Here is a 20,324-nt window from a genome sequence, read left to right as displayed (position 1 = left end):
GTTTCAAACCCCTTCCTTTTGTATCCTACAGATATTTCATCACTTGCACATCATTAGCCCCTCAGATTTCAGCGATGCTAAACAGGACACAGATCACAGAACTGATCTGAGAGGCTGTACAGGAACTTTGGCCAGCCAATTTTCCCTGATAACTTCAGTAAGTCCACCTCTCCTGTTTTCACACACCAGCTTCCCCAAAGGTCTATGAATCAATCACTTCTCCTTTTAGAGTTATTTCAGGGAACCTAGGCAACTGCAAAGGATGTTCCAGAGCATGTGTTCTTTTTCCTCCTTAGAAAAATTATTATATACAAAATACATGGTCGTAATGGTTCAGAAAGGTTATTTTGTAGGTTTCTAGGTTTCTGTTGTTTTCTCTTTTTGATTGCTAGCATATTCATATACATATCATACACAATACACACCAACACATCACTGTATAATCAAGATCTTTGAAATAGATTTTATGCTGAATAACACATTTGGGATACTATTCAGAGAAGGAGAAGCCAAATCTGAGTTTGTATTTACTGTTAAGATTAGGGTCACATGGAATCAAAGTTTAAGTTGAAGTGTAGCTGTAGTAAAACCTTTCCAGAATTTTGCATGATGAAGTTTCCCATTTCCAGCCAAGCTGAGTTAAAATGACTCAGAAATGCATTGTCTATGGAGACATACTGCTTAAATATACAAAAGGTTCAATCAGACAAATTACTGAATCTCATGGTTTTACTTTTCTTGCACAGAGTGTATTAGGCTATTGCCTTTTACAATATTTAATTGAACAATTCTATCAATTATCCTGAGCAAATATGCAAACACTACCACATGCAGTTTTTTCTGACTTAGCATTCATTAAAAACTCTGGTAGACTGTGTAGCACATTAAATTCATTTCACAAACATAGCAATTGTCTCACCTAAGAAAAGTGTTTCTTTATAATTAAAACATTTGCTCTTATTTGGCACTTTTCCTTCTGTAAATTGAATTCAGAACCTAGAAAAGGCTTCCCTGCAGTATGAGTATCTCAGGGTAGAAGCACACAGGGCTGGCCTGAGGTTTATTCCCCCTGTGAAAGCGAAAGCTCTAATTAGCCATCAACACAACTGGATCTTTCATCTCCTCCATGCAAGAAATAATAGTCTTGTAAAACCCATTACCAGAAGATATGGTTGGAAAAGAGGCCTATGATACACAGCTAGACTGGACACCCACACAGAAAATGAGGGCTCTGTAGTGGCACAGTTAAAAAAGGACAAGGTTTTTGGAAGGGATTCGAGATCCCTTGTCAGTGTGGTTCCTCCCAACACTTCTCCACTGTGCCTGTGCCACAGTACATCTAAAACAGTTCATGCTTAGGACTAATCTTGAATTGTACTCAGCCACACTGCAGTGCCCTTCCATCTGCATTTGATAAGGATTATCTGATGAATTAATGCATTATTTCACCTTCTCTGAACCCAACATAAGTGAGCATTAGGTGTATCTTCATAAATGTAGATTTCTCCTAAGCATCCTTACACAGGATTTCTATGTCCATCTCTGTGGACTCCTTGCTGCACCATCCCTACAAATGTGATCTTCCAAGAGAAGAGTTTAAAAATAGGTGACACCATATCCACCTTGAACTGAAAATTCAACACTGAATTTGCACAGGCACAATGAGCTGCTGGCAAGATCTGAGCTTTGAGGCTTATAGCTGAGATACCTGGCAATACAAGCTTAAGGATAACCTTCCTTTTCCAAAAGTTCCACTCCTGGAGATGGTATATTGAAATAAATTCCCAGCCAATACATTCCTGGTACAGTCCAATACAGTCATATAGAACACAACAACATTTATGGACACAGTGACACTTACAGACTAATCAGGAGACAAAATGCTAGAAAAAAATCTAAAGAAATTATCCAGGTCAAACTAACTTACTTACTAAGACACATCACCTTCTATTGGTGTGCAGCAGGTGTGCTTTTTTTTCCAATATACCTTAATGGTATTTTTCTTTAGTCTCAAGGTATAACTGTACTTGGGTAAGAGTTTTTCCTTTTAAGAAAAAGTTTTAAAACATTTGAAGTGTGTATCACTTTTCTAAGCAGTTTTTAATGGATCTGCACTTTACACAGGAGTACTGGTGCTCTATATATACAGTGGAACCACTGGAAACTGATTAAAATGTAATTTTATCCTGACAATGTTTACTGGAGTACCTTCATGAGAAAGTTTTTGTTCATAGATGAAAAAGGCATTGTTTGACTTCTTCAAAACAGCTCACTAGTAAACTATGTTTATAAATAAACATTTATCAATACACGATTAAAGGTACTATTTTAAGAAATTGATCTTATATGCATAAACAACATTTATACTGTCAAAAATAAAGTCCTAAAGCAAAAATACATTTAAGGAATACTTCTATTTTTCCTTCTTTTTATAACTCATAGCTGGAAGCTAAAATAAAAGTACAAACCACTACAAGCATGAAATCATATATTGAAACTGCATCCTGAGCACCCTAAAGCCTTTGCTGGGCTATATTTGATACATGACACATTGTCAAAAGCACTTCCTGTTCTTATCACAATAGCTTTGTAGCTATTTAGGGAATTTAGCCACTCAAGCAAGTCTTTGCACATAAATAAAGAGTGGGAGCATGAAAGAGAAGGCATTTTTGAGGCTTTTAAAAGAGATAAGAGATTAAACAGAATGCATTTCTCCAGTTTATGGGTTCTCTGGACTGAAAAGTAGTGTTACATCTTTTTTTATAGGCCAGTATTTGTGTTTGTCAAATTAAAATGTAACAGTAAGATTTAAATCCTTTATTTTTTGAAAATGGTCTGAAAAAGTGCACTTCTGACTTCTGTCTCCTTCAGACATTAAAATCACCTGAAACCAGTGGAACAGAACTATTGACAATACTGGACTTTGGATTACAACTTACAAGAAGTTTCCTTTAGATGTTACATGATATTAATTTTGATCCACCGATACTTTCCAAAATCTTCCTTCTATTATGCTTTTTTACTATCAAGTCTCTATAGCAATTACAAAAATATTCAAGTAGAATCAGGGATCTCGTTGCTAAAATTGTAAAATTACCTGATTTTCCCCTTGTTCAAGGTTATTCTTGTGTACAATGAAAGATCATTTAGGCACCACAGCCACAATGTGGGTTGCCCTCTTTAAACTTCAGCTCTTTGCAGGAAGGTACACTCTCAGGGGTGCTAGCCAACTTGCAGTGCTATCAGATTGCATATGCATGCCAAAGAATTCACTCAATTAAGGCATTAATGTTTGGGGTTTTTTAATCATTACTAGTACAGTGGTGATATATTAGTATTTGCATGTGTAAATAAATTCAATTAATGTGTTAATTGTACAGACACATGAAAATTAGTTTAATCAAGCCAATTAAATCATAAACAGTTCAGAAATAAGAAAGTAAGCTTGTAATGCAATTAGTGTTCTAACATGCTAGTAACTTTAATAAACAGGATCTTAATTATATGGCAGGTCAAAAAGACAAAATATTTTAATTGATATAAAAAGGAGCTTTTTGTTGCTACACTAGAGTCTAGCTGAGTTTAGAGAAAATGATCCATGCTAATGAGATCAAATGCTGTTATCTAGAATGAAAATAAGGATTTTTTAATAGAAATTTATCTCCAAAGTAGTTCAGATGACTGAACGAAGCATTACTGACTGCAAGAAACTAATCATGCCACAATCTACACGTGATTGAATTATACATTCACACAGTGCTCTCCCCAAAGCTTTCCAGAATAATAAAACAGAATAAAATATTTGCTAATATTTCAATATTAATCATCATAAATTAATTTTATGTTAATACAGTGAACAGCACTGCTGCTCAGAAAGCAGTGAGCTGTGGAGAAGTGATGAGTCATGGAAAAGGCCATTCCTCTCGTTATTCATTGTGTGGCTGGGTGTTCATCTGTGGGGCAGGGGCTCCCTGAGCAGCACAGCCAAGGGCAGGGAGCTCCAGCCCCACACAGGGGGCCTCAGCTGGAAGGGCTCTGAGCCCAGGGACCCACAGCCCTGCTCAGCCTCCTGGGTGTGAGCAGCCAATGTATCTGACACAACCCTGCTGCTCACAGGCACACGGGGACAGCTTCCACAGGTGCCACGTCCAGGGGGCACCCAGGAGGAGATGGAGAAAAGCCTTGTCTCTGGGGGACGTGGTCTGGCCACAAGTCCATGTCTGACATGGGACAGGGGGAACACCAAGGACACTGAACCCTCCAGAGATGTGGAAGAGGTTTTACAGTGATTTCTGTGAGCCAGAGAGAAGTTTGATAAGAGGATCCATGTTTACCCCTGCAAGAATTTTCTACCAAGGTCATTGACATAGAAATCAAGAAAGAAAGAAGGATAAATAAGAGAAACCTTCAACTGCCTGTTTGAATAAGCACTCTGTCTCTCGTGACCAGTGAGTAAACTTATGAGTTTTGTAAGAATGTATAAAAAGCATGCATGCTAGAATAAAAACAGGTTTGAAGCCTTCTGCAAATTGAGTGTGCTGCTTTGCATTGTGACTGTCTCAACTACGACACAGATGCTCTGCAGGCGATGGCAGAAGGTCCCTGTTGGTGGCCTGCAGCGGGACACTGGACTGGGCCAGTGGTGTCCTGTCAGCAGGTGCACCTTGGAGGAGCCAGGGCCATAAAAAGTACCTGCATCACAAGCCTTGGGGGCTTTCCCAACTTGCTGTTTGAGTGTGGGCTTTTGGCTTGCAACTTTTTGGTCTTTTGCTTTTTGTGGCTTTTTGGAGCTTATGTTTTTGTCTTTTTGGGTGCGTTTTGACTCTTATGCCTTTTGCTCTGGCCCCAGCTGCATTTTTGCTCTCCTGCCCTCACAGGCTCTTGCTCGCCCTGGTGTCTGTGTCCCTGACCAGTGCTTGCTCTGTCCCTGCCTGGGTCACCCGTGTCCAGCCAGCCCACGGTGTGTTCCTGCTGCCCAGCCCTGCCTCAGGACCCAGCCAGCACGGCCTGAGCTCCCCGGAATGCCCTTTTCCCTCTGTCTCCTCACTCATTCCTTTCACACCTTTCTTCCCCTTGCTCTGTCTTTTCCAGCCCTCTTTAGTAACTCCTTTTTATTTTGTTCTGTTTTTCTTTCGTTACCAATAAATGGTTCTCAGATACAATGTTTGTCTCCTGTTATAAATTATAAATACTGTTATTGGCTTTCACATTTATGTATTGGCTTTTACAAGTTATTATTGGTCACAAAGATTCTGATATAGTACAATTTGTAATTCCTTTCAACTGCTTTTTTGTATAGTATAATCTTTCAGTTTAAATATGCACAGTATAGTTTATATAAATAGTAGTTTGATCAATATATATTATATTTTAGGGCTTAGAATAATATTAAAATAAAAACGATGTGATGTTAAAATGCTTTTATTGTTCAATGCTTTTTGTGTAACTAACTCAGATAATGGTGTGAAATAGCCATGTTTTTTCTCACATTTGTGGACTATCTTATCTGAATGATAAGATAACAGTGACAAAAACCAAGACTCCAAGAGCAAAATTTACTGCCAACTCTTCAGTTATCAGGTAGCATCAAAACAACAGAATGGAGCCTCAAGAAGAAATAAAATATATTAATTTAATCTACAGGATGGCATGCAGACAAGTCAAAGGTTAAAACCAAGCAAAAGAAATCCTGAGATACCTAAACTCACAAGAATGTTTGAATATATATCTCTCTCATGAATTAGCATTTAACCCATGTAATGTAAAAGTATATAAGAACATTGTTTTAAGCTAATGGTGTGCTTTTTACAGATTGCCAAGCACCCCAGCACTGGATATTGTCCTTTTTATCCCTTTCAAACTTTTAAAAAAATTTTGAATAGTGTAACTTGTTTTTTCACATCTCTTTTGACTTAATTTCATTCCTGACCATCTATTTTTAAAAGAACTCCTCACAGTTCTCCACAGTGGAATGGAACATGAGGGGATGAAAAAAATATGTTAAACACAGTAGATGGCCCTTTTATACCAAATCAAAGGACAGCTAGCAGTTATTGCTCAATCAGTTAATAATTCCTACTTAGGAAAGGGCAACAGAGAAAAGCCTCAGATCTGAAGCAGAAAAAAAAGCTTATCCACAGTAATAAAAAGCTTATCACTCTACTTGATAGCTGTAAATTTATATATTAAGCCTAGCTATTCTAGAGTGCTGTACTGCTGGGACTTGGAATAGGCTACACGTATGAACCAACACCTTGAAAATGTGAGTCCCACGAGAGGGAAGCCCCTGTGCAGGCTGTGGCACACCTGGCACTTTGCTGTGTGCTGGGCACCGTGCAGGGAATGCTGTGCCACCCCATCCCATCCCACTGCACGGGCAGAAGAACAACTCCACTCCAAAATCCTGATTACTCACACAACTTTGAAATAAAAAGGCACAGTAGGGACCATCTGCATGATCAGTCAGTTAAAATCTTAGTAGCAACTCCTGGGAACAGTTAATTTGCACACTGAGCATGCAATAGGTAGCTCCATATTTGAGAGATGCAATCCCAAGCTAGGTAGCATAAGACAAAGCTATTACTTGCCTGCTTTTTAATTCCAAGAAAAACCTCTAATATTTTTTTCCTTTATTGAATCCACAGTCCAGTAGTAAATTAATTATTAGGTTTAAAGAAAGAAGGGGATAAGAGGATTTTCCTAAGAAGTATTTGCCTGGGGTTACTACAATGAAGTCTGAATGGAAAGAAGTGTATAGAGGGAATAAAGTATTTTCCTACTTAAGATATTTATACAAAATTATTATCATCTTATCTCATGACACATGATATTCAACAACTTGGTCATAAAAATCATCCCCCATAGCCGAAGAAATGCAAGTTTTGCCTTTAAAAAGAAAACAACCCACACAAACATAACACAAAAAAAACCACAAAAGCCCAAACCACAAAAAAACCCCAACAAACAAAAAACAAAACAAACAAACAAACAAACAAAAAAAAAAACCACACAAAAAAAACTCACAAAAACCCCATAGCTCCAGTCCCGAGACATAAATTACTTGTTTGACACCTCTCCTTTTTTTACCAAAAAGATCATCTCCAGGACTTCCTTCTGGTCATACATTAATCATTTTGAACTGTAATTTTTTTCACTAGTCATTGAAGGAAAAGGCATAAAAATTGGAAATCAATTAATGACTTTTTTTGCAAATGTGCCACAGTTGCCAAAATTGGATTTGCTTATGTTTTTATGATTTTACTCCCTAAGAAGGAAAAGCATAGTTGCCTGTTTCCTCGGAGCTGCCTTGAGACAAGGACAGCAGCACAGGAAACATCCTGTCATTGCCCAGGAACTCAACACCAGAACAAACAGCACAGGGACCCCAGAGACATCCAGGAGGAACATCTGCCCACTCTTTCCTTAAGAGAATGGCAGAAGAATTGGATTTCAGCCTGGGCTGAGGGGGATGCAGGGTAGAGTAGGAAGGTGGGCATTGAAGGTGAGAAAAAGGGATTTGGTGCTGCTGTATCTGTGTGACAACACAGCCCTGCTGACCCTTCAGGCTCTGAACCATGAACAAGAGCTGGCCATGGGCACCTAAATTTGTCCCCCTGAAGTCCAACAGAGATGAGCATTCACTTCTCCAGTGCTCTAGACAAACCAGCTCTCTTGCATTTCCTCAGAGCACTTCTACTACACCCCAGCCACAAATTAAAGCATGTGTGTGCTATTCCTGTCCTTGCTTTGACTTTGAAATCACCTGCATCTCTTACAATAGAGATTAACTACAAATGGGTATTCAGCAGCCTCTGTTTCTTACAACACTTCCCTGCAAAGAGATGCTGCCAGAGGTGGGATGAACATGACTCACAGCAGCTCCTTTTTCAGCTAGAAGTGGTTTTTTCCCTACACTGTACTCTAGTTAGAATGCTTAAGAGCTCCCTGAACTTCACAAAAATACAAGAAAAAGATACAATGAACACACTGAGTAAATATTTCAAACATGGCATTTTGAAATGAATTCCTGAAGCCCAAGGACTTTACAAAGGTATTTGGGTATTTCTTTATTAACATTACTTGCTAGTAGGCTGCCAGCCAAGGGCCTGCTGCAGAGAGCCACCCATGCCCTGGACACAAGGATCAGACTCACAGGTCTAAGTGCCCTCCTGGTTCTTTTTCCAAACACAGGAAAGAAATGCCTGAAATAATTTTCTCTCTGTGCTCTCAGCAAGAACTAATGCTTACCAAACACCCATAACAAAACCACACTGGGATAGGGAATGGCTTTTGCGATTGATTTCCAAGTTTTCATCGATGAAAAGGCATTTTAGTAACATCTTGATTAACCTCCTTCTCTACAGCAACAATCACTACTGCCCCTTCAAAATGTCTCGTTTTAAAAACCCAGCATGTTTGTTGGCAGAAAGTAACAGAATGAACAAACCATTGGTGGCATGTTGTGTTGTACAAGGAGGTCTGGACACAGATATTGACAATTAGCCATCCCTTGGAGCTGCCAAGCAGCAGCAGCACGTGTTTTGCAGCTGAAGCTGCAGCACAACAGAGCAGCACAGGCTGTGCAGGAGGCTCGGGCTCTCAGTTGCTTTGTGCTTCTCCTGCCTGGCTACTGACAAAGCCTCACACAGCACACATCTGGCTCATATTTCACCATTTATGCTTTCTAGGCCAGGGACTTAACAGTGACCAGCAGGATGGAATGACTGGGCTCTGGAATTTTTTCAAGACTCCCAACTATGTCAGTCAGTAACACAGCAAATTTATAAGGGTCTTCAATACTTAATGGAAATAAATCCAGAAGAAGCTGTGCTTTCACACTGCCTGGAAAAACACCTCACTATAATGAGCCACAGAGACAATACTTAAACCAGTATTTTTTTTTTTTTTCTAAACTATTTCAATTAAGATGCCATGTCGATCAGGATCAGGTCCACAGAAAACTTTGGGCCATATCAGATACCACTGCCTGCAGAAAGCAGAAAAATATCTTTTACCTACTAAACAAATCCAAAATCCATGGAGAGAAAGTTTCATTCTACTCTTACAGGAGAAATAACTTGAAAGACTGTAGCCATACATAATACAACACAGTCTGTTTTCCCTTTCTAATCCCTAGACTTTCTTCCCTGAGAAGGAAAATGCTCTTCGAATAACCCATCTCAAAACCCACAGAGATCCATCTCTATTTTACCAATAGAGTGAGGTACATTTATTTTTACATACTTTTCTGAGAAAAATGAAAGGGCTAAATTCCACATCTCAGATGTGTTCCCAAAGCTTTGCAGTCAAACTCAGGAGATCCCAACCCAGTCATCCAGAGGTTTTTCCATCCAGTTCTTATTTTCCAGTTCCTCAGTACCATCCCCATCCTCTGCAAATCCTTTTTCCAACCCACAGAACTGAAGGGTTTGCAATGACAGCCATATCTACACAGCTGTACCTGAGACAGATTGCAAAGCTAATGGAAGGTAAGGCTGGAAAATTCAGCCCAGAATGAGCTCTGGCCTTTTGCTGTTTGATTTCAGTCTGTTGTCAAGACAGTTCAAAAACAGCTAGCCCAGAATCACAGTTACTGTGTCCATGGATGGCTCCATCCTATCACACACCATCCATTTTGAGCTCAGAATTAAAAAAAAAAAAAATCAAATATCTACTAATTAAAAAATATCACATATACAAACTCTGTAAATATCTCAGATTCATTTTGTCCAGTTCACATGAAATATGAGAAAAATTCCAGGCACAGGAAAGATCTCAAGAATCTTCATTAAAAATCATACTTAGTTTCTGGTGCCAAATTTCACTTTAAATGCTAGGTTGACATTTAAAACACCTTCTTGCACAAAGGGCACTATTCATATTACAAAAAATTAATTAACCAGATCTCACACACTTTTATGCATTGTAATTCATGGATTACTGAGATTCATAATTGAATAATATGTAGATGTCACCTAGAGGTACTAAACCAATTCTCCTACTTGTAATTGCCTGACTAAGTAAGAATGACACTAACTTTAGCATTTTCTCTCTGATTAAGGCTGCTATAGATTTGTGGTTGCTGCTGTGTAATATAAATCAATAAAGAATAATTTTCCAGGCAGCAAATCAATTGTCAGTTCACAGACCCTAATACCTCTGTGCAGGATTTATTGAAAAAATGAATGGCAGGCTTGTTAGGGGATGTACAACATGCTTTAGAGGCACACAATGGTGTAGGGCCCAGTCCATTCCAAACCCTGCCAAGCTCCTTAACTCCTTCCTTGCCTGACAACTGTGGTGAAATGAAAGAAAAGTGAACAGACCTCCTAACTGGAAGAAAGCAAATAAAAAAATTCAATTTATTTTATATTTCTCCATTTAGCATCTACTGTCTCGATGTTACCATTTCTGCCATGAGATTTTAGGCTAAGTGTACCACTATAGAGGCTGAAATTGTCAAATTAAAAGTCGTGTAGAGCTGGGATATTTTAAGAGTTGAGCTATCTGAAAAAGCACCAACAGGATGAAAAAACACAGGAAAATGTTAACCTGATTAGATCTAATAATTTTTATGCTTTTTTTTTTCCATTAAAAAAAAAAAAAATGGATCAGACTCCTTTTCTGTATTTCTCTCCTTGGCTTTTACACAATGATGCATTGTTACAGGCTGCTGCTCCAGACCCAATGGGTCTCTTCCTGGATCCATCCTGACAAGGTTCATGTTGCCACTTGAAAGTTAATTTTGGTTTGTTTTTTTTTGGTTACCAAAACTCATTGTAATAAATCTCAATGCCAAAAGCAATGTGCCACATTGTAAAGGGCCACTGTAAAATTGTGTATAGAAGGACTGAAGTGCCATTTTTGTAGCCACAGAGCTTCCATGCAGACCATGCTCACTCCAGGATTAAACAGAGTTTAGCTCCTTCTTAAGGGAGGTAAATGCATCCTCAGTGAAAAAGATACTCAGTAAAAACATAGTTGTCATTATCTAACAAAGAACAACAGGCAGATTCTTTATCAGCACAGGAGGAACATGTTTGGCCCTGAAGTGTGACCTAAAATTTAACATTAAATAGGAAATAAAATTAATAAAAATAAAATTAATACACCCCACACCCCAGGAAAATCGCAAAGAAAGAATTTTAAGAAACAGTTCACAAATCTCTGCTCTGACAGTCAATCTGCATCACTGTAATTCACTCTCAAATCACTTGGCACTGCCACTGATGTCACCTTTAAAAAGGAAAGATATTTGAACTTTCCTCTACACAAAGAACAGTGGTCGCTCTCCTTCTTACAAAGCGGTGCAAAGAAAAAGTAAAATAGAAGCTATGCACAGATTTTTATGCAGAGAAGGCAAAAATTATGCCTTATGCCAGACTATTATGGAGAAAGAACTTGTCATAAATTTAAACCAGGCTCATTCTCTTATACATAAAATAAAGGTTGAGTGCAACGTTCAAGCAAAGGATACAGAAAATGTGCAGGCATTGTAATATCCACACTCTCCCACAGTGCTGAGAAAATAGGACCTTAATTATCCAACACTGTTGTCACCTAAAATAGGAACTAATGCTCCCCCACTGGTTTCTGAAAATCAGTTCCACCCTCAATTCAGTGGAAAGCCCACACTGCATAGTCTCACTTCTCATCCTACTTTCAGGGCTCACATTTTCTGGTATTGTGAATTCCATATCTGTGCTGGGAAATAAATAGAATTGGACAAAAAGTAGTCATTAAACCCCATTTCTCAAACAAAGCGGGCCTTCAAAAGAAATATTCTCCTCCCTCTAATTCCTGCCATTTCTGCTGACACTTTTCCATACAAGAGTTAGACACAATTTAAAATCAGTTTGTGAAGTTTTTCATTAAAGGGAGATCTGTACATCTCAAGTGAGAGAACAAATTATATAGCGGCTCTAAGAAAGAAGTAAAAAACCCAAAACACAATATATTCAAACTATTAATTAATCTATATTTGTCTTTTCCCACTTACTTAAAATGAACTTATTTTCTTGCAGGCAAGTGCTTTTCATTCGTCTCGTCACACAAGAAGTCTTATCTGTTAACCCTAGAACAATATATTTAGTTTGGAAGGGAAGTTTGGAGCTCTCTGACCCATTCCCCTGCTCAAAACAGGTCAAATTACTTCAGGTTGCCTAGGATCTTACTCAGGTAAGTTTTGAGTATCTCCAAAAATGACATTCAAAAATCTTATTAATTACAAGTGATGGCTTTACACAGGGCCTGACCTACAGGCCAAAAATATGTTCCTGCTAAAATAAAGCTCTGTAGTTAATTTGGCTAATTTCTGTTATTTTAACCATACTTTAATATTGAGCATGATATTAAACAGTCTAATAGCTCCAGATGGCTGGATTACTTCCCTGTGATATAGTCAATATTTTCTTTTTAGTGAGTTTTAATGTCTGCAGTTTTTTTGCTCTAATAGGCTCATCACTAACAGTAACCCAATTTACCATTTCTTATGCATGTACATTATTTTTGATACTTAATCACTCAAAACAGATCAGAAATGAGAGAAATTGAAGGTGTCATCTGCAAAACTACTCTTGTTGCAAAGATATCCGAGCTGACAAGGGATTTGAACTCAAAAACATAACGTAAAATAAACCTCAGGAAGCTTCATGCAGTAATTCCAGATCTGCATTTAACCTTATTATATTTATCTTTAAGGCTTTTATACATATTCTTGTCTATAATTTGCACCTCGCCTTGTTCGTTATTGCAGTCGCGTTTCAGTACATGCCTAATCAAAATAATTACTACAAATTGTTTAGACCTGTGAAGCATGTGGGACTAAGCCTGCAGTTCAGAAGTCTATATAATCACACAGAGAGCTGCTCTAGAGACTTTTTATAAAGTAATCAAATTGTGAAACTTAGCAATGCAATTGATTTTGTTGTCAGAAGATCTACATCACTGCCTAGGATGCCAAACGGCTGATGAGAAATTCATTCACCTACAAGCCTGGGAGCAATCACCCACCTACCAAACCATCTGAGGAGGTGGGGGCTCTGTTTTAAATGAGTCACCTAATTACCTGCAATGCATTAGTACAGCAAAACAGGCAACACTGAGGAATATGCATTTTACCCAACAGCTTTTTTTTTTTTCATTTCTCATTGGCACTTGTTCTTTCTCAATAAAGCCCCTTTTTTCATACCCTGTCAGAGAAGACACATGAGTTGTAGCATTCAATGAGAAGCTGCTTCATTAACAACTGAGTTATGTGACATCCCTTTCATGCCTTGCTGTGTGACTGCAGCATCATGTCAAGACAAACCCTAACACAATGCATCAGCCTGGGTGGATAGAGAGATGCTGCTTTCAGAAGCTTGCTGTCAGGACAGGATTCTGTATTTTTTGTTCCGTAGGTTGTTCTCGCTGAAGGATGCACGGGTCCTTCAAATACATCTTGGCAGGCCACACACTGACTGATACATCCTCCTGCACCCACTAATGAGCAGTCACATGGCACAGAACTGTTGGAAGTACAGTTGTGGACAGTACCACAGTGCTGTAAACAACTATGATTCCTTCTCAACTCAGGGTGATGCATTTTGTTGGGGTTTGTCTTGACAAGATGTTGCAGTCATATAGCTCACAAAACCCATTTTCACGTTTGCCACTGCTTCCAATATGTATAATTTCCTGTTTTTTCAGACAGTTGGTTCATCAGACAACAGTCATATAGATGAGCCTTTTGTTTTCTCAGCCCTTATGTACACACTGATTAAATTCCTCTCCAGTTCTCTTTGATAAAGACAGTGGACTGCAATCCCTGAATCCCTCAGTATAAAATCTATTTGACTTAGTTCACAGAACAATCTCCAACAATTCAATACCATTCCTAAACTGTGTATTTTTTAATAGCCACCATATTCTCATCAAGTAGTCTTTATTACTAGTATTATTCTCCTTGTTGAAACACTAATAATTTCCAGAGATGGGCTGATGAGACTAACATTCAGGCAAATCCTTCAACTCTGAGTTTGAATACTTTCCAGAGCAGTTCTCTGCCCTAGAGATAAAATTAATTTTCATTTACGTATATAAAAACACATTGCTTTCTCATACACTTCTTTTCAAGTGAAAAAATAGCTCTCTTATCAGCAGTTCCTAATGTTATTTACCATTTTACAATTGCTGGGCCCTTTGTGAATATCACCAGTGTTAATAATTTCTTTTGGTGGCCATTTCCCTTCTTTCCCTCTCTTGTTGCCAGTATTCCACTCTGACCTTCCTCCCATCCCCACAATCCATCCACCTACCTCACCTGAATACCAGCCTGTGCCTGTAGAGAGCAGCCTAAACAGGCTCCTCTGGCTGTTGTAGGTATATATTCATATTCTCCCAATCTGTTACAGTTTCTTGCCCAATGAGCTACCATTTTAACCAGTCTTTTCAAAGAAAGCAACTATTAGAATAAAAGAGGCTCATTCCCAGCTCTACAAGATGATGCCCAACCTAAAGACAACTTTTACAAAGGCTAAAGTATTCCCTACCTTTTTTTAGTTACTGTTCATCACAATGCAAACTTTCATGTTTTTTCATAAGTACTTTTATTACATCTTTCTCTCTCGTTCTCCTTTAAATAAAAGCCCTGGAAACCTATGGTTTCATAGCTTGCCCACAACCCACAATTTATGGATGCTACTTGCAACTTTCAAAAGCTTTTAAAAATAGCACTGAATCTATTATTGTGAATTACAGTAATTGCAGCAAAGATTTAAGAGGCACTTTGAGAAATTTCAATTTCATGGTATGCTTCTGAACCCACTTCCTTGGCATCTCGGGGAAAATGCAGTTATTTTTTCTGAAAGAGCTTTTCTTCCTGCCTTTTTGAGTGAAATTTTAAATGAAACTCCAGTATCCAAAGTTCTCTTAACAAAAAGAGACTGAGTTTCCAATCCCAAGTGCAACAGAGGCCAATATGGTACAAGACTAGAGTGATGCCATGATGATTTTTTTGCCTTTTGTTTTTATATACCCTTTTATACCCTTATCATACATTGCAATTCTTTAAGTCTGATATTTTAGCATGGTCTTGCTATTCTGCTAGACAAGACCGAACACTCTAAAGGCCTCACAGCTGGAGGCCAGAAAGCTTTACACTGTCTTGAGAAACCAAGGTTCTCTCTAGAACATGTTTTGTAGACCAGGATTAAGCCCCATCTGGGGGTAACACTTTAGGGAGATGTCAAGCCATACATTTAAGCTTCTCATTGGGGAATCTTTGTCAGACATGATATTTTGCAAGGTCTATACAATTGTGTACACAGTACACTGGGTGTGCATTTTGGCATTTTCCATTGACAGATTGCTGCACCTAAGGATCCTTATGAAATACCAAGGTAAAAACCCTCCTGTTCCTTAACTGTGTCTGGCTCACAATTCTAGGGCCAAGAAAAGGTATCAAGAGCCTCCCCTCAGCTATATGGGTGCAAACCAGAAAGCAGACCCATTGATAGAGAACAGCCTTTGGGATCTCAGTTTCCTTCAGCTTCCCAGGAATTTCTTTTTCCAAGGTTTCTGGCTGAAAGGCCTGATGTGGTCAGTATATTCTTAGATGAACAATCAAAACTCAAACTGAAATATGCTATTCATAAGAACATAAATAGGTATGGGCTGAAGAAGTACAAGTTTGTTGATATATAGAACTGGAAGAAATTTTGGAGGAGCTCTCCAGTTTCCCCTACACAGCCTGCCCACTCCCAGTACTGGATTACTGGTACAATATTGGAAGTTTTTCAGCTTTAGATTCCATCCAGATTATTTCCCTTAAATTCAGCTTATACCACCTCTCCCACTGAAGCTGAAACATTACACTTGGTTTGAAGGAAATGGAATTATATTTTTGCTTTTGAGTTTAAATCAAATGGGAGATAACAGTAGTAAATTCCTTCTATGCAGCCACAGTGGCAGTAGCAGAGTGATGCAGCAGCAGAACTGTCTTGTCCCTAAAACACAAGAAACTTTTAGGGGGGAAAGAAGTGATCATTAGAATCATTGGCTTGGCTTCCAGTTTGTGTGCTATATGCAAGGCAGTTTCATTGATGGCTCATCAAGCTTTAAATTACCGATTTGGGAGCAATCATGTTGTCCACATACCAGGAGGATTAGCTATGCCTTAGGAACATGAGCTGCATCTCACACTCCTGTCTCTCTTCCCCTTCCCTCACACTACAGATATTTTCAATGCTCATGTTTGGATGAACAACCTGCAGAGTCTTGCCAATACCAACATTCAAATAACAGATTCACACAACTGCTCTGCTGACAAGGCTCCAACACAATGGCATTAGCTGGTGTTAGACTTGGTCTAAGTTTTCCTCTTCAGGGGGTTTTGAATTGAATTCCCTATCAAAATTCTACTGCCATGATCCCGAACACTCTCCCTTTCCCTGAAATTGCCAGCTGCAGGGAAAACAGGTGAGAACAAAGACTCTGGCCTTCTAACTTTGTCTTCTGTGTAAATGAATCAACAAATGAAGGACTCTCTTAGTTCCTTTGAATTAAAAGAAGGCTTGTAATCCTTCTAGACACACAAATTAAAAAAAAATAATTAAAAAATAAACAAACCAAAAAGCAGTTTGTTTGGTTTTTTTCCTTTTGGTGATGAAACAGACATGAACCAGAGGACAGGATGGGAGCAGAATGGGCAGAAGGTTGTGGAGAGAGCAGGAGAGAAACATGCTTAGGATGCATTCCTGCTTGAGCAGTAAATGCAGTGAAGTCTATGAAATAAGAGAGAACACGACTAACATGAGCAGTCTAATTCTTGTTACAACAGCATGACAACAGCACAATAGAGGGATTCCTTCCTCACCCTCATCTTCACTTCTTTGGCTACCAGCACAAGAGAAATAAAGTTGCCGATTTCAGGGCTGGGCTTGCCTCTGTTACTCTGACACACACAGACTCCAAGGCACAGCAGCTCCCAAAATGCTCTTGCTCTACTTCAGTGTTTGCTAGAGCATGACAGGAGTTGTTGAATAAGCTCTTTCTGAAGAAAGCACTTCTAACAAAGCACATTTTCTCCTCAAGGTTTGTTGATTTTTCTTCTCCTTACTGCTCTCTTAATGAAAAAATAACTACATTGCCCACATACTGTAAATACCAGTAAGTGCTTCTGCTCTTTTTTTTATGTCTCAGGGTCATGTAAATTTTGACACTGACAAGAAAGCTTGCTCTGTCCAGTGGTATTTTGTCATTTTCATTTCTCCAGATGTTGTGGATTTTATTTTACTATCCAGTGGGCTTATTTAAAAGATTCCCTAAGGAAGAGAAAGCTGGGGACCCCTCCCCTGCCTTAGAGTGGCTTAAACTATAGGGCACTATAGTTTACACTTTTTTCCCAAGTTATATGGCAATGGATGTATAGTCAGAAAGCTGCAACTTAGCTTATTTCTTAAGCAATGTTCCTCACCTACAAATGTTTGGCTTCCAATGGCCTTACTCCTTTCTTGAAAGCAATGTACTATAGAACCTTGAACAAAATGCTTCCATTCAAAACCAGCCATCAATGCCTTACAAAGCAATTCTGTTGCTGAATCAATATTTTGTAGTGCTCTCCTACTACTAGAAATGCCAGTATTTTTAGAGCTGCCAAAACACTGAAATGTCATATTCAGATGAAGATCTAGATCATGATCTCCATTACACCTGTATAACTACATGTCAGCAGAATCACTCAGGATTTGCAAAAGAAATTGCTCAAAATACAGCCTCATCATCTTATTTATTTTCTGCCTTTTCTCTGAAGGCATTTTTAGAACCCCTGATCATGAGGAAAGGTAAGAAGTCAGAAACCTGACTCCTATTAGGAGAGCCATTATTGCTTCTTAAGGCTAGACTGACCAACCTCCCTGCAGGTGTTACAGCTGTGCTGCAGCAGTGGGCAGGAGCACCAGCAAAGGAGCTCCAGCTGGTCTGCTGAACAGACACCTCCCAGCTAATTCAGTGCTCCTTTTGATCTTACTCCCCAGCTTTCACTCTGTTGTTTGTTGTCTCCTCCTCCTGTAATACTAGCCCACTTTCTGCCAATCTACTATTCCTGATAGGGGTCCTGTGACTTCCTGAAATCTCATAATCCAGAGAACAAATAATTTACTTCGAAGTTCATTTTTTACTCCAGTACAGCTGTTTTTTTCATCACTTCATACCTTGTTACATGGTTGCACATCCAGTAAAGACACAGCTTTTAAATTATGACCACTGACTCCCCAGGTAGTAGTGAGAAAGAGTGACTAGAATACATCCAAAAAGATAATGATTAACAACCAGATAAAACTGAAAGGAAGTAGGGGAAGGAAGGAACAAGTAATTATTTTTCCCCCCACCTGTCTACACCCTACTACTCTCATCATCATCACAAAGGGTAAGACAAAGGGAATTACAAACCAGAGAAGAGCTCTTGCATGGACTGAAGGCCAGACACAGCTGGGTCCAACAAGCCAGCTCACAGCCTCTTGGGTCAGCAGATAACCAGCAGCTCTCTGAAGAGAGCTAATTAATATTTTTGGTGCATGACCATGCTCTTCAGTTTTAATTGGTGACAAGTGAGCAACTAAAGAATTGTAAGTGGAATTTCATTTATCTGTATAGAGCAGATCAATATTCACTCAGCATGCAACAACTTCTTGCATCTCAACAGGATGAAATAAATTGTCAGTCAGCAGCATGCTTTAGTTATTGTTAGAATGTTTCTAGCTAAATTATTCCACTTCTCAAAAGGCCAACTGATAAATGTTTATTTCTTCATGATTTTGCTGTTTAGGGCTGGGTAGAGTTCATTTTCTTCACAGTAGCTGGTATGGACTGTGTTTTCCATTTGGGCTGGGAACAGTGCTGATAACACAGGGTTATTTTGGTTACTGCTGAGGAGGGCTTGTACAGTCAAGGACTTGCCTTCTCCTCTCTCTACCCCACCAGTGAGGAAGATGGGGATGCACAAGGAGCTGGGAGGGGACACAGCTGGAACAGCTGATTCCAAATGGCCAAAGGGATATTCCAGCATTAAACTGTGGCAAAGTTGTCCAGAGGCTGCTGCTCTGGGACTGTCTGGGCATCATTTGGTTGGTGGGGAGCAATTGTTTCATGCTGGGAAGGGGAAGAAACCAGTGGCTGTGTGGGGCTTTGATACCAGCTGGGGCTGGTAGCTTGCAATGAACACAATTTAAATTCAGAGTAGGGCTCTAGTAAAATAAGAAGTACAAACAAGAGAGGGCTGCAGGAATTTCTCTCTTTTTCTCCTCTTCAGATATTGCAATGGCCTCCCATGTCATAAGGGGCACTTACTGAATTTAAAGATGTCATAAGCCAGAAGCTCTCCTGCTCACTTCATATCACAGTGAATTCCAACTCAACAGCACTGGCAGCAGCAGCAGAACAGCACTGTGGAGCTCTAAAGTTCACTGATGAGTGTTAGCTGAGGTCAGTCCTGGACAGCAGCAATGAAAATTTCACAGGCTCTGTCTTCAAGAGGGTACAAAATCAGAGCATCCATTTTGCAAATAATAAACCTTTCCTGATGTTATTTTTCAGTGTCACAGAAAACTCAGATTTCATTCATACCTTTTCAAAAACTTCAACTGTGTATTTCAACAACATATTAAAAATCTAGAATCAGAGTCCTGGAAACAGAGATAATTTCAAATAATATTTCTACATTAAAGCATTACAGATCCTGAAGTATTACCATCTCATGAGTTTAACTTAATTTTTACTAAACTAAGTATTGTCTGTTAGTTTCAGTTCTATTATTAATTTCAGCGCTGAAGAGCATAGTGCAAAGATGCATAATTCATATTATGAAAAGTCCATAAAGACACACACCTGCAAACCCTAACTAAGGCCATTAGAGTCAATGTGACTCCATGTGAACACAGAGCTAAAACCTGCAGCAAGCTCAGAACCACAACAGGATCACAGAGGTGATTCAAAGTGTTAACAAACAAACAACAATTTCGGAAGATCAAAAGGGGAAGATTCTTAGGAACACAGTAAGATTAAATTATTATCCAGGGAAGTTAAATGTTTTGCACTATTGAGTTATCTTGGTTGAAACCAACACTAGAGAATTTCCTAGAAAAACTGGTCCTCAGTATGGATTTTGAATAAGGAACACTGAGATGCTGCACAGAAAATCTCCAAATAGAGTAATATGGCAGAAAGCTACAGTTAACTGGCACAAAAGAAAAAAAAAAAAGAAAATTGAAGACAGGGGTTATGACCATTAATAAAGTAGGAAGAGTGTGAACTATGCAATAAAAGATTATATAAGAAAAGAAACTGAG

At 38.9% G+C, this 20,324-nt stretch overlaps 2 long non-coding RNA genes across 3 annotated transcripts in view; one reads left to right on the top strand and one right to left on the bottom strand.

Annotated features, from left to right (window-relative positions):
- Positions 1 to 856: 856 nt before the first annotated feature.
- LOC135280407 (uncharacterized) overlaps positions 857 to 20,324 on the bottom strand; it is a 46,410-nt gene continuing 26,942 nt past the window's right edge. Inside the window, exon 4 of one of the 2 annotated variants that reach the window (XR_010347349.1) lies at positions 857 to 1,069. This is a non-coding gene — a long non-coding RNA (uncharacterized LOC135280407). Of the gene's footprint in view, positions 1,070 to 8,874; positions 8,987 to 20,324 lie in introns of those variants that run through there. The other variant, XR_010347350.1, reaches the window with a different exon arrangement.
- Positions 4,377 to 19,497, top strand: LOC135280408 (uncharacterized). The gene is made up of 3 exons (XR_010347351.1): positions 4,377 to 4,448; positions 12,024 to 12,177; positions 19,289 to 19,497. It is a non-coding gene; the product is annotated as an uncharacterized LOC135280408 (long non-coding RNA).

The sequence above is a fragment of the Passer domesticus genome, chromosome 13, assembly GCF_036417665.1.
Source record: "Passer domesticus isolate bPasDom1 chromosome 13, bPasDom1.hap1, whole genome shotgun sequence".
Classification (NCBI taxonomy): domain Eukaryota; kingdom Metazoa; phylum Chordata; class Aves; order Passeriformes; family Passeridae; genus Passer; species Passer domesticus.
This window is presented reverse-complemented; position numbering and strand designations above follow the sequence as displayed.